The sequence below is a fragment of the Lepidochelys kempii genome, chromosome 5 (genome assembly GCF_965140265.1).
Source record: "Lepidochelys kempii isolate rLepKem1 chromosome 5, rLepKem1.hap2, whole genome shotgun sequence".
Classification (NCBI taxonomy): domain Eukaryota; kingdom Metazoa; phylum Chordata; order Testudines; family Cheloniidae; genus Lepidochelys; species Lepidochelys kempii.
In genome coordinates, this window is record NC_133260.1 from 81,221,192 (window position 1) to 81,233,113 (window position 11,922).

The 11,922-nt window shown below is 37.7% G+C and overlaps 1 protein-coding gene across 1 annotated transcript in view; it reads left to right on the forward strand.

Annotated features, from left to right (window-relative positions):
* MEGF10 (multiple EGF like domains 10) overlaps window positions 1–11,922 on the forward strand; it is a 147,702-nt gene that overhangs the window by 73,502 nt on the left and 62,278 nt on the right. The window lies entirely within an intron of this gene.

Below are 11,922 nucleotides of genomic sequence, written 5' to 3' on the forward strand. Positions count from 1 at the left end.
ATCACTGTTATAATTTTACTTATAGAATGTTGTTTATATTAATACGGTCAGTGGTGAAGCTCTGCACATATTCAAGGGGCCACATTAAAACTTAACTTCTGGAAATGCTAAAGATTTTAAATAAAGATTAAAAATTGTTTTAAAAGGTCTATATCACTTAAAATAGCAAAAAAGGAATTTTAAAATATCAGAGAACGTAAGATTGGATTCATGGCCTACTTGCTAAAATTAATACAAAATTGGGTTCAATCCTGCAAACTCTTGCTCACAAGAATAAGTTGTGAGCAGATGACACTAAGCTGAGGGGAGAGGTAGATACCCTGGAAGGTAGGGACAGGGTCCAGAGTGACCTAGGCAAATTGGAGGATTGGTCCAAAAGAAATCTGATAAGGTTCAACAAGGACAAGTGCTGAGTCCTGCACTTAGGACGGAAGAATCCCATGTACCGCTACAGGCTGGGGACCGACTGGCTAAGCAGCAGTTCTGCAGAAAAGGACCTAGGGATTACAGTAGACAAGAAGCTGGATCTGAGTCAGCAGTGTGTCCTCATTGCCAAGAAGGCTAACGGCATTTTGGGCTGTATAAGTAGGGGCATTGCCAGGAGATTGAGGGACGTGATCATTCCCCTCTGTTCAACATTGGTGAGGCCTCATCTGGAGTATTGCATCCAGTTTTGGGCCCCCCACTACAGAAAGGATGTGGACAAATTGGAGAGAGTCCAGCAGAGGGCAATGAAAATGATCAGGGGGCTGGGGCACATGACTTACGAGGAGAGGCTGAGGGAACTGGGCTTGTTTAGTCTGCAGAAGAGAAGAGTGAGGGGGGATTTGATAGCCTTCAACTCCCTGAAGGGGGTTCCAAAGAGGGTGGAACTCGGCTGTTCTCAGTGATGACAGATGACAGAACAAGGAGCAATGGTCTCAAGTTGCAGTGGGGGAGGTCTAGGTTGGATATTAGGGAACACTGTTTCACTAGGAGGGAAGTGAAGCACTGGAATGGGTACCTAGGGCGATGGTGGAACCTCCATCTTTAGAGGTTTTTAAGGCCCGGCTTGACAAAGTGCTGGCTGGGATGATTTAGTTGATGTTGGTCCTGCTTTGAGCAGGGGGTTGGACTAGATGACCTCCTGAGGTCTCTTTCAACCCTAATCTTCCATGATTCTATGAAATAGTCCCATTGACACCAAAATAAATGTATTGTCTTTAATCTAATTGACTTGAGTTGAACTACTCACATGGGTAAGGGTTCTTCGTGTGAGTAAGGGTTGTAGAATTGGGTGCTAAATATGAGTGAACCTCTTTGTATTCAATTTGGAGCAAAAACAGTTAGTTGTTCCAAAAGGAAAATATCATTTCCATACCAGGGGGAATTGCTAGAACTGGTTAAATAATTCACTGCAAATACTGGCCACAATTTAAGACAGTACTGAATTATGTGCTTAAGTCCCATTGGAGTCTTAGTCATGCATAAGTGCTTTCCCGAATCAGGTCTATATTCATTGCAAATTTTGGCAATTTTTATCCAATAACTTTTGTTTGTTTAGGAATTTGATCAGTTCAATAGATGGTGAACAATTTGTGGTGAATTTTGGTGAACCATTATTTGCAAAAGCAATTTTTTCATTATTTGATTAGTTCTATTACAAGTGGACTGATACTGTCTTATTTACTCCTACAAAGCTTCCAATGGCTTCACTGGGAAGGACTACAGGATTAGTTACTGTATTAAAAATTAAGAACTTCAAAATACAGTGCAGAAAAAAATTAAGTCCCGGTCCTGCAATGAGGTGCATACAAGATCTGATTACATACTATACTCAAATTCATATGATTTTTTTAACCTTCTCTACAATAATGATTACTGTTAGTAGGGTTCATCTCAGTAGGACAGTAAAATTATCATAAAAGTCTGTCTGTGTTTTTCCTTAACAGCTATCCGCCATTGCGTTCTGAGGTCCAAAATATTTTAAAGAGTCTTGTGAAATGTATGGCATGTGAAAGGCATACGGTTCCAGTCATCTACAGAGTCTAAAAAACACATTTTCATTGTTCTTCCACTTCACAGACCAAAAAGCTTTTACAAAGTTAAAAAAAAGTCTTGAATAAAAATCCTATCTTTTATACAGAAGAATAAGGAAGAATGAAAAATATGCCTCAGGGTAGAAAGCCTTCAATGTAACAAATGAAATCAGATAGAAACAAAAGATTCTAAAGGAAATCCAGATTTAATAGGAAGTGTTGTGTTCTACAAAATGCACTAAGTACTTCTGTGTCTGGGATGTAGGAAAAATAAGTCTTTTACTAAAAGGCATTAATACTTCATAATTATTAAGAATGTATTTGTCAAAAGAATGTAGTTCTTGCCGACTGAGGTAACCATACAGATCACAATAGCAAAAATGATACGGAGAATAAACTCTTGGTTTTATTAATTGAAGCCTTTTAAAAGATTCTCTGAGTGGAATATTCAGCATAACTGGCCTTGATTTATAGCCCTTTAAATTGATTTCTGAGATTTCTGCTTCCAAATTTTACCATCTTGAAACCCTAGTAACATGCAGGTTTGATGCCACTTGTAGGGATGGACTTACACTTTTTATCAAATTTTGAACCCACTTGAATGTTGTTGATTTGAAATTTAGGGTGAACTTGAATGTTGTTTGGTTCAAGTTTAACTTAGGAGAGTAATTTTCACTCTCCTATCCTCAGAGGGTAGCCTAAAGGAAAGGAGTGACATTATTTTCAATATCCAACGAACCAAACCCTGGTATCAGAGTTGAGTAGTCACAAGATTGCACTCTGAGTTATGTAATAAGAATGGATTGGATAAGGTTGGTCATAGTGTCATTCTTGTCCTAGGTTTTGCCATGTAAATGCATGGATATTATTCCATTTACTGTTCTTGACACAATCTAGGTCATATAATAACATTTCAGAATCTGTGTCCAAAATACTGCATCAATGAGAATAGTTTGTACTCTATTGTACCTTTTTGGTACTTTGCATTTTACCTGACTGAGCATTCCCCATAGGCTAAAGACACTGTAATCAGAGAAATGTAGGATATAAAGCCATTCAAAATGCATTTTACAAGGTTTAAGTTGCATGATATATTACCATAGTATATGTTACTTAAAGGATATTAATATTCCTCTACTACCTCCGTATGGACAAAGGAGAGGAAAAACCCAAAAGAATACCGATCCAGTTGTATGGCAAAGCTTGTGATTTACCTAAAGCTTAGACATAAAGCATAACTCACAGCCTGTCCAAGGCTTCATACTGTAATCTTAGAGTACCCTTTGGACAGTACATTGAATATATTTTAATATATGCAACATATAAGAGGATTTACATCTTGATTTTTAATTCACTTGCAAATGGTATGGTTCCTCACAAGGGTTCTGCTCCTTTGTGTTTGAGCTGGGCCTGAGTAACAAAGTTCAGACATGGATCTAGATTTAAACTCTAAACTTCAGGGTGTTTGGATTTGGGATTCTCATGCATACCTGCTACTAGTCAGCACCACTTGGATTTCAAACACATTAGTTCCAGAAATATAAAAAAGGACTTTTCTCACTGTCTGTGTTAAGGGAAGAGACCTTGGCCCAAATTCTAAGCTATGGCTAAGCTGTACTCAGCACAGCTCAGGAGACTGGAAGCACAGGTTGTTTTAAGTCTTCGTTCTTCGACTGAAGGTTAATAATGCTGGAGAATCTGAACAGCATTTAATTATAAAGCCAAGTAAGCCACATGCTTATAGTTTCGCTGAAAATTGTTGGCTCGCAGTTGCATCAACATCTCGAGACAAGAATTAGCAGAAGTCAGTTTGGTTTCCGCCCAGGAGTAGGCATGAGGGAGGCAGTCTTTGCCGAGGATCTTAAGTGAGCGTGTGAGAAGCACAAAGGGAAATGTATATGTTCTTTGTAAGTTATGAGAAGGTATTTGGTAAAATCAAACACAAGAAGGTGATACAAATTCTTGAAGAATCTAATATTGACTCTCAAGATACATAATTAATAGGAAGCCTGTATTGGGGACAGTCTGCAGCAGTCTGAATGAACTATGAACTATTGATTATTAGGAGTCCGGTGGCACCTTAAAGACTAACAGATTTATTTGAGCATAAGCTTTCGTCGGTGAAAACCCCACTTCTTCAGATGCATGGAGTGAAAATTACAGATGCAGACATAAAAATACTGGCACATACAAAAGCCAGTGAGAGAACAGTTCAATCTTCCTGGACATTCTATAACAGATTTGAAAGTAGCTATACTTGAACAAAAAAACTTCAGAAACAGACTTCAAAGAGAAACAGCAGAACTAAAATTCATTTGCAAATTTAACACCATTAATTTGGGCTTGAAGAGGGACTGCGAGTGGCTGGCTCATTACAAAAGCAGCTTTGCCTCTCCTGGAATTGACACCTCATCTATTATTGGGAGTGGACTACATCCACTCTGATCGAATTGGCCCTGTTAACACTGTTTCTCCACTTGTGAGGTAACTTCCTTCTCTTCATGTGCTGGTATATTTATGTCTGCATCTGTAATTTTCACTCCATGCCTCTGAAGAAGTGGGGTTTTTACCCATGAAAGCTAATGCTCAAATAAATCTCTTTGTCTTTAAGGTGCCACCGGACTCCTCCTTGTTTTTGTGGATACAGACTAACACAGCTACCGCCTGATATCTGATTATTGTAACATCAAGAAAGGTGTAAGTCAAGATTGCATTCTATCTCCACAACTATTTGTAGAAAGTACAATGAGGCAAAGTTTAGAAAACACCATCAGGGCATGCAGGTCGATATAAGACATGCTGATGGTCTATTTTGTATCACTTCACCTAGGGAAGAAATTCAGAACTTGCTTATTGCTGTGAACAATATCAGCAAGAAATATGGAATGACAATGTTAGAAAGACAGACTATTATAATGAGTAAACAATGTGATGCACAAGGTAGGCAATGCCTGTAACTTGATGGTCAAGTGCTAGAACAAGTGAATAATGAGTTCCCCTATTTACAGGGTCCAGTAACATCAGACAGAAGATGTGATGAAGAAACCAAGAAAAGTGTAGAGCTTGCAAAAATGTATTTAACAATTTCCAAAGACTTCTGTGTTTTCAAAGTAAAAACTGCACATCTGCACTAGATTGCTGAAGTAGTGCTACATATGATCAGCTCTCCTGTATGGATGTGAGAGCTGGACACTTAAAGGAATCCAGAGCATTCAAGTTTTGGTGTTATAGAAAAATGTTAAAACATAGCAGGGTAAACAAAACTATGAATGAAGATGTGACAAGAAGGATGAATGTAGAAAGAGCACAATTACTTGAGACCCTAGGTAAAAGAATAACATATTTTTGTGGCCACATAATTCTCCAATTGCAGAGCAACCTTCTTCTAGCACTCACGCTATCAGGCAAGATTGCAGGAAAAACAGGAAGAGGAAGAAAGAGAGACGGTTACACAGGTAATATCATTAGATTGATTGGTAGCCAAAGGAGAGTGGAAATTTTACAACTCTGTCATGATCATAAAGATGGGAGGTCGCAATCGATAATTTTCATATCAGAGATGTCTCTTGAAGAAGAATTACCATAGCACCTACGAGCCCGGGTAATGGACCAGGGCTCCATTGTGGTAGGTGCTTCTGAACAAAAGACAGACATTGCCCCTAAGAGCTCACAATCTAAGTATAAGACAAGAGACAACAGATGGACATAGACAGACAGATGGGGGAGTACAAGGAAACAGTGAGACAATATTGGTCTGCACATTAGGCAGTAGTCACAGCACACCAGCAGCCTAGTTGTTGTCAAGTTTTTGTAGGCATCACAGCAAAGGAGAGTTTTAAGGAGGGTTTAGAAGAAGGAAAGTGAAGTAGCTTTCTGTATATTTATGAGGAGCTCCTCCTAAGTGTGAGGAACAGCACGGGAAAAAGCACAAAGGTACTTGTTTGAAAAGTTAACAAGTTGCCAATGGAGGCTAGCACCCTGGGCCACTTGGAGGCAAGAGCTGACACCTTGATAGTGAATGAACCTTGAAAGCGAAGATACATAGTTTATGTGTGATGCAACAGAGACATGCAGTGGAGGGAGGCAAAGAGAGAAGTGACATGGTCAGAGTGACAGCCTAGAGAAATTATATTTGCCGCAGCATTCTGAAGGGATATGTATTATCATGGACCTCACCGATTGCATTTGTCAAGATCAGAGAAAAAAGATGTCGCAGTAACTGAGACAAGAGACGATGAGAGCCTGGACAAAAGTTTTAGCTGTGTGGAATAATAGGAAATAACGTATCTTAGAGATGTTAGGCAGAAGGAATCAGCAAGATTGAGATGTAACCCGAATGTGAGGAGAGAGGTTCAAGTGTGAGTCAAAGATGTTGCCCAGGCTACAGGCTGGTTAAGTCAGTTATTGCACAGCTAGAGCAGTGCAAAGCAACCTTAATGTACCATTGACCTTGCCCTTTTGAACTCAGCTAAAGAAATTATGTTTGGTGGTTTAGAGGGACAGGGAATGAGATTTTGCACTTTTACAGTTGCTATTTATTTAAATTTTTGGCTGCCAAAATTACATTCCCAAATGAGTGAGCAGCTCACTCTGACCCAAAATTTGTGGTTGGAAAAAACACATTTTCATGCATGTGTTTTATGGTTAGACTTGTGCAATCACTTCAGGCATCACAGGAAAGGAGATTAAAATTATATTAGTCTAGTATTCTGATAAAGGTCTCTTCTGTTTTTGGCAGCAGTAAAAAGGGCACTTGTTTCCAGATACATACTATAATGTTTTGCCATACAATACCAGGAACAGTTATGGGCAAGAAGCAAATAGTATGTTATTATCTCAGTACCACCTATCTGATAGGAACAAAGAAAGATGCTAAGAAAAATAAATCTTAATTTTAATTTTAGTGTGATTCTTTACTTTAACATCCATGTCAGCATTAGCAAAAAAAAACAAAAAAAACAAAAAAACACAAGAAAGTCAGACCTTTAAATAACTTGCCATAAACATGTTGCATCCTGAATATCACATTATAAAAGTAACTTTATAGCGTACGTGCAAGGTAGTTGTCTTTGTTGAGTTTCTAAGGGGAATTTTCTTCTGAAATGTTCTTTGATTTGATTTGATAGCCATATTTTGCTCTCATCATATGCCATTCTTTAGAGAAGCACAGAATTACATGTGATCAAGGTGGATTTGTCAGGAATAAACTTGGACTCATTCATGTTTCTCTTTTTTTTAACTTCTCAAAAGCAATCAACAGAGAGAGACAGAGATCACATAATGTTAAAATTGGACTGACACATTGTTTTTGTTTATAAGGAATATAAGAATTATAAAACCAAACAGGTGTACTTCTAATGATACAAATTCCTATCTCACACTGTAAAATATCAGGACACCTTGCCTCCTAATTTGCAAGCCACTACCAGTTTAGATAAGCCATGTGCATAAAAATGAGATCCGTCGAGCATAATAACAATGTGCATTAAAGTTATTATAATATGAAATACACAACTTTAAATCTTCAAGTATCATACAGAAGTCCCAAGAATAGAACCAATTTGCATCACACATTTTTTTCCTTTGCTTTTTCCTTGAAGAAGGTTCTTTGCAGCTGAAGCTCTGGGACCATTTCTGTTCATAAAGTTGTCATCTGACACTGTGCTTCAGAGAGCATTTATAATTTGTTTTTATGTTGGTAACTTTATATTGTCTTAGGGTTCCATATCATACTGATGCATTTTAAATGAGGGTTTATATAATATAATGCCCTTATTCCCAAAGGCATGCTTTCGCTTTTACGGAGAGCCTTCTGAGAGGAATATTTTCTGTCCTATATTTATAACATTGTGTGATGTACAGAGGATATACTGTAGGGGACTAAAAAGATATTATTCTCAGATGAAGAAACCGTATAAGTGGCACCAAATATTTTTCTGTGCTAAAAAGTCTACTATGCAGTTTCTGGCAAACATTTCTCTGAGTTTCTTCCCACGATGTGAGATGTAGGATATAAGACCCCTATGACTCCCACAAAAGAGCTGACTTTGAACAGTAACTCTGAAAAACTGTGTTTTATTTAAAATCGAGAAAACTGAGGTTGCATATAGTGTGTGCAGGAATGGTGTTTGGTATTTTGAAGAGGCTGCGCCCATGAAACTGAGATCAGATCAACCAAATATATGCAATATGGATATAGTGGGGCAAATCTTCTGTTGGTGCAGATTGTGATTACTCCATTGAAGTCAATGGAACTATGACAGTGAAGATCTGTTCCAGTATATTTTGAAAAATATTGTTTCATTACTTATAAATCCAGGGATTAACTCCTGGCCCCACTGAAATCAGTGGGAGTTTTGCCATTGATTTCAGTGAAGCTAGGATTTCACCAGCTAAGGAATAAACATTCTCTAGCTACTAGGAATAATGATGAAAATACTTTGCAAATAGAACATCACTATTGTCAAAATCAGCAACTGATTGGTGAGGTCCATGATAATACATTAATATAATCACATTAAAGAAACGAGTTTGTACCATTAACATTACACACCTCACAACTTAGTTCTTGAGGCTAATGAACGTGATGACCCATTGAGACAGCAGCTATTGGTGCATAGATTCTGAGTTGCTTTGATATAGGACTCAAATCAATTCCTTGAATTGTTAGTGCTGAGTCTTATTATTTTCTGCTGAAACAGTTCTGAATATGGGACTTTTATTTCTTTTTACTGTGTGGTTCTCTTCCCCCTCCCTTATGCCCTACACTGTGACAGATGACTTACTACCCTAATTTGGTTTGGTAGAAGTCTCTAGCTGGCACTTTCTTCTACCCCTGTGTGACCTTGGAGTAGTAAGGACAGTCGTTATAGTGGCTATTCTGATTAAACTCTAGCTGACAGTCTGTAACCTGAGGATGCTCATTAATTCAAAGAGTTCTCTTTTTACCAAATTAACAGCTGTGTGACTTCCAGCCTGTCTTAGTTTTTGAGTATGAAGCAGAAGTAGAAATAGGCTGATGTAATATTTGGTAAGTTTAGCCTCCAAAGATAGTTAAAAATAAACAAATCTCTTTACAGGAAGCATTTCTACCCCTTCCCTTTGCCAATATTTGTTTTGTGTATTGTAATCTAAGTATCTGTTTCTGATAAATCATTTTAATTTCCTGTGAGGGACCTTATTGATTAGAGTGATATATAGAAGTAAAGTATGCAATGTATCTATCTTGTCCAAGAATATTATTTAATCCCATGAATCGTTCAACTTTCTCTGAAGTGGTGCCCATAACTCACAGTTAGAGAGTAGACTAGTGACAGACCTAGTGTAACAGACTACCTTACAACAGTAATTGTTCTGGTAAAATACTCTGGCATTATGCTATAGTGAAATAACTAGGTAGTCAATATTTTGTTTCCCACTCTCTCACCCTTCTCTACAGAGGGTGACCATGAGACAGGAAAACTAAACAGTGAGCACCTAGTGGTTTTGATTTTAATAGGCCCCGTGCAAACAGAATGAGAAAATCACACCAGTAAACCAATAAAATTTCATACAATGTGCAGCACATGTCTCTTACAATAAAATAGTCGAGAAAAGTTCAAGTTCAGAGACGCACTATGTTCATCGCTAACTCCAGTAGATCTCTAAGGGACAGTAACAACCTAAGAGAACAGTCTGATGATGTAGCTGTTAAAATGTATTATAATGGGAGCAGAAGGCCTGCAATGCTTCACAAATGATACAGTTTGTGGTACTCCTGCCATTGTGCATATTGTCTGGTACTGTTACTGTGGCAGGTATACAGTAGCAAAGGCTGTCTGTATGTCTTTGAGACTCATTAAACTCTCTCTCCAAACCTCTGTATGAAAGTTGGCGGATTGCATCAAATATCCCACTTCCAGCCATTGGTAAAATAATACAAGCTGCAAACTGTAAGCCAAAAATAAATTTCCTTTTGCCTGATGGTGCTTTTTATATATTAAGAGAGGTTGGGCCAAGTTCACCCTGATGTAACTCCACCAGGGGGATGCACATGGCTCATTTTATTTTATTTGAAAGAGCTGCTGTGTGATGGTCATTTTAAATCCTTCAGTTCTTCACAAAGGGTTTTTCAGACATTCCAAAACGTTCAAGTTTATTTTTAATTTCGCTATTAGGAATGGCTGAAATTGTCCTTTTCATTTGGAAGCAGGAGCGGGACTGTAATATGAAATCCGTGATGGGGTGTGAAAGAAAATGAATTTGGTGGCCTCCATACAGTCCTGAGAGAACATCTGTCTGTCTCACAAATCCACTGCACACATACATACCTCTCAGAACAGTTGGTTTCCTGAGGCGAAGTTGAGGACTGATTCAGCCTGAGGATTACTTTTCCTCCATCTAGGCATTTTCAAAATATTGTATTGCCAGGACTGGGCTTATCTGTGAGCTATAATGAGGGAATCATACATCTTGTGTGAAATACATTGTGGTGCATTGTACAGGTAGTCGAGCACATAAGAATGAACATTTAAATAGATAAATGAGGAAGAGGGGGACAAGAATGAAGAAATGAAAGAGGTGCAGTTATTACACATTTGTTTTACTTCATTTTATATATATAAATTTTTAGCCACAGTATGTGTACATAAAAAACAGTTACATTAAGGAATGCATGTTCCAGTGACCTTTTAGGAAAATACTGTTTGAGAGGAAACTGTCACTTCAAAGCATGCCATAGCTCTTAGGAATTAACCAGGACACAAGCCATACAGAAAAAAAACATTCCTTAGAGGACCCTAATCCTTTTTATTTGTGTAATCTGAGTGATCAGTTCCTATAGCAGAGCAATTCTTACCCCAAGGAGATGTCTTGAGTTCTTTTGTCTCGCTCTAAGAAAGTAGGTCTGTTCTCTGCTTGGCTGCTCTGCCCCAGGAGAAGACTGAGTGAACAATGGTGGTCAGTCATTAAGGAGAGAGTATGGGCATCCAGTGATTGCAATTGAGATTTCACCACTGCACTATTGTTATCAGCAGAACATAAAAATTAAAAGCAGATCCTTTGACCTTTATGATTAGCACATTTCTGGTGAACTGTAGATGACCTTTTATCTTCTGTTTTGTTATTGAAAACTTCTATTTCTCATTTTAAACAAATGATTCCTTACTGTTAAAAATTTCTTTTGAAGGTGAGAAAACAAAAGATTCTGAAAAGGGTTTACTATAATTACTACTGATGGAGTAGAATGTAGAAAACAAAAAATACATAGTAGAATGATTATAAAAACAAATTGGGTTAACTCAAAATATTAAACTGTAGCCTTACTGTCTGTGGTATATGTCACCATACTGTTTAACCAAATAACAATTAGTGTCTGTTGTTTGATGGAATGTTTATTACCTTGCGTACAGCACTGTCAATCAACAGTATTGTAAAACATGAAAGGAAATAGCTGTAAGTAGGTAAACTAGTTGGAAGTTTCACATTTAAAAAATTGGCATGCACTGTGATCCTCTTACAATGAATTCATCTTTACATAGAATAACTTCATTGTGGGATTCTGATGTATGTTTATGGCTCCAGAGTCAGATTATGGGCTAAATTTTGCTCTCGTTTATACTTCCACTGAAGTAAGTAGCCAGATGGAGAATATGACCCTTTGGCCCTGTAACTAATGATTCACTATCATCATAATTTCAGTTTCACATTGTAATGCATTGAAGGAGTTTGGAACTTACCTTTATTTCACTGTAGATGAAGTTTCAGATTATTTTAAGTGCAGGTTAAGGCATATAATTGTAAACAGGAAATTAAGTCCTATCTGGCTATCAAAACACTTAAAGACCCAGAAGAGCCGAGGGTGTCTCGACAAGGATACCACTACCATTTTTGTGTCAGAAAAAAAGCCATCTTGATATCTCTGAAT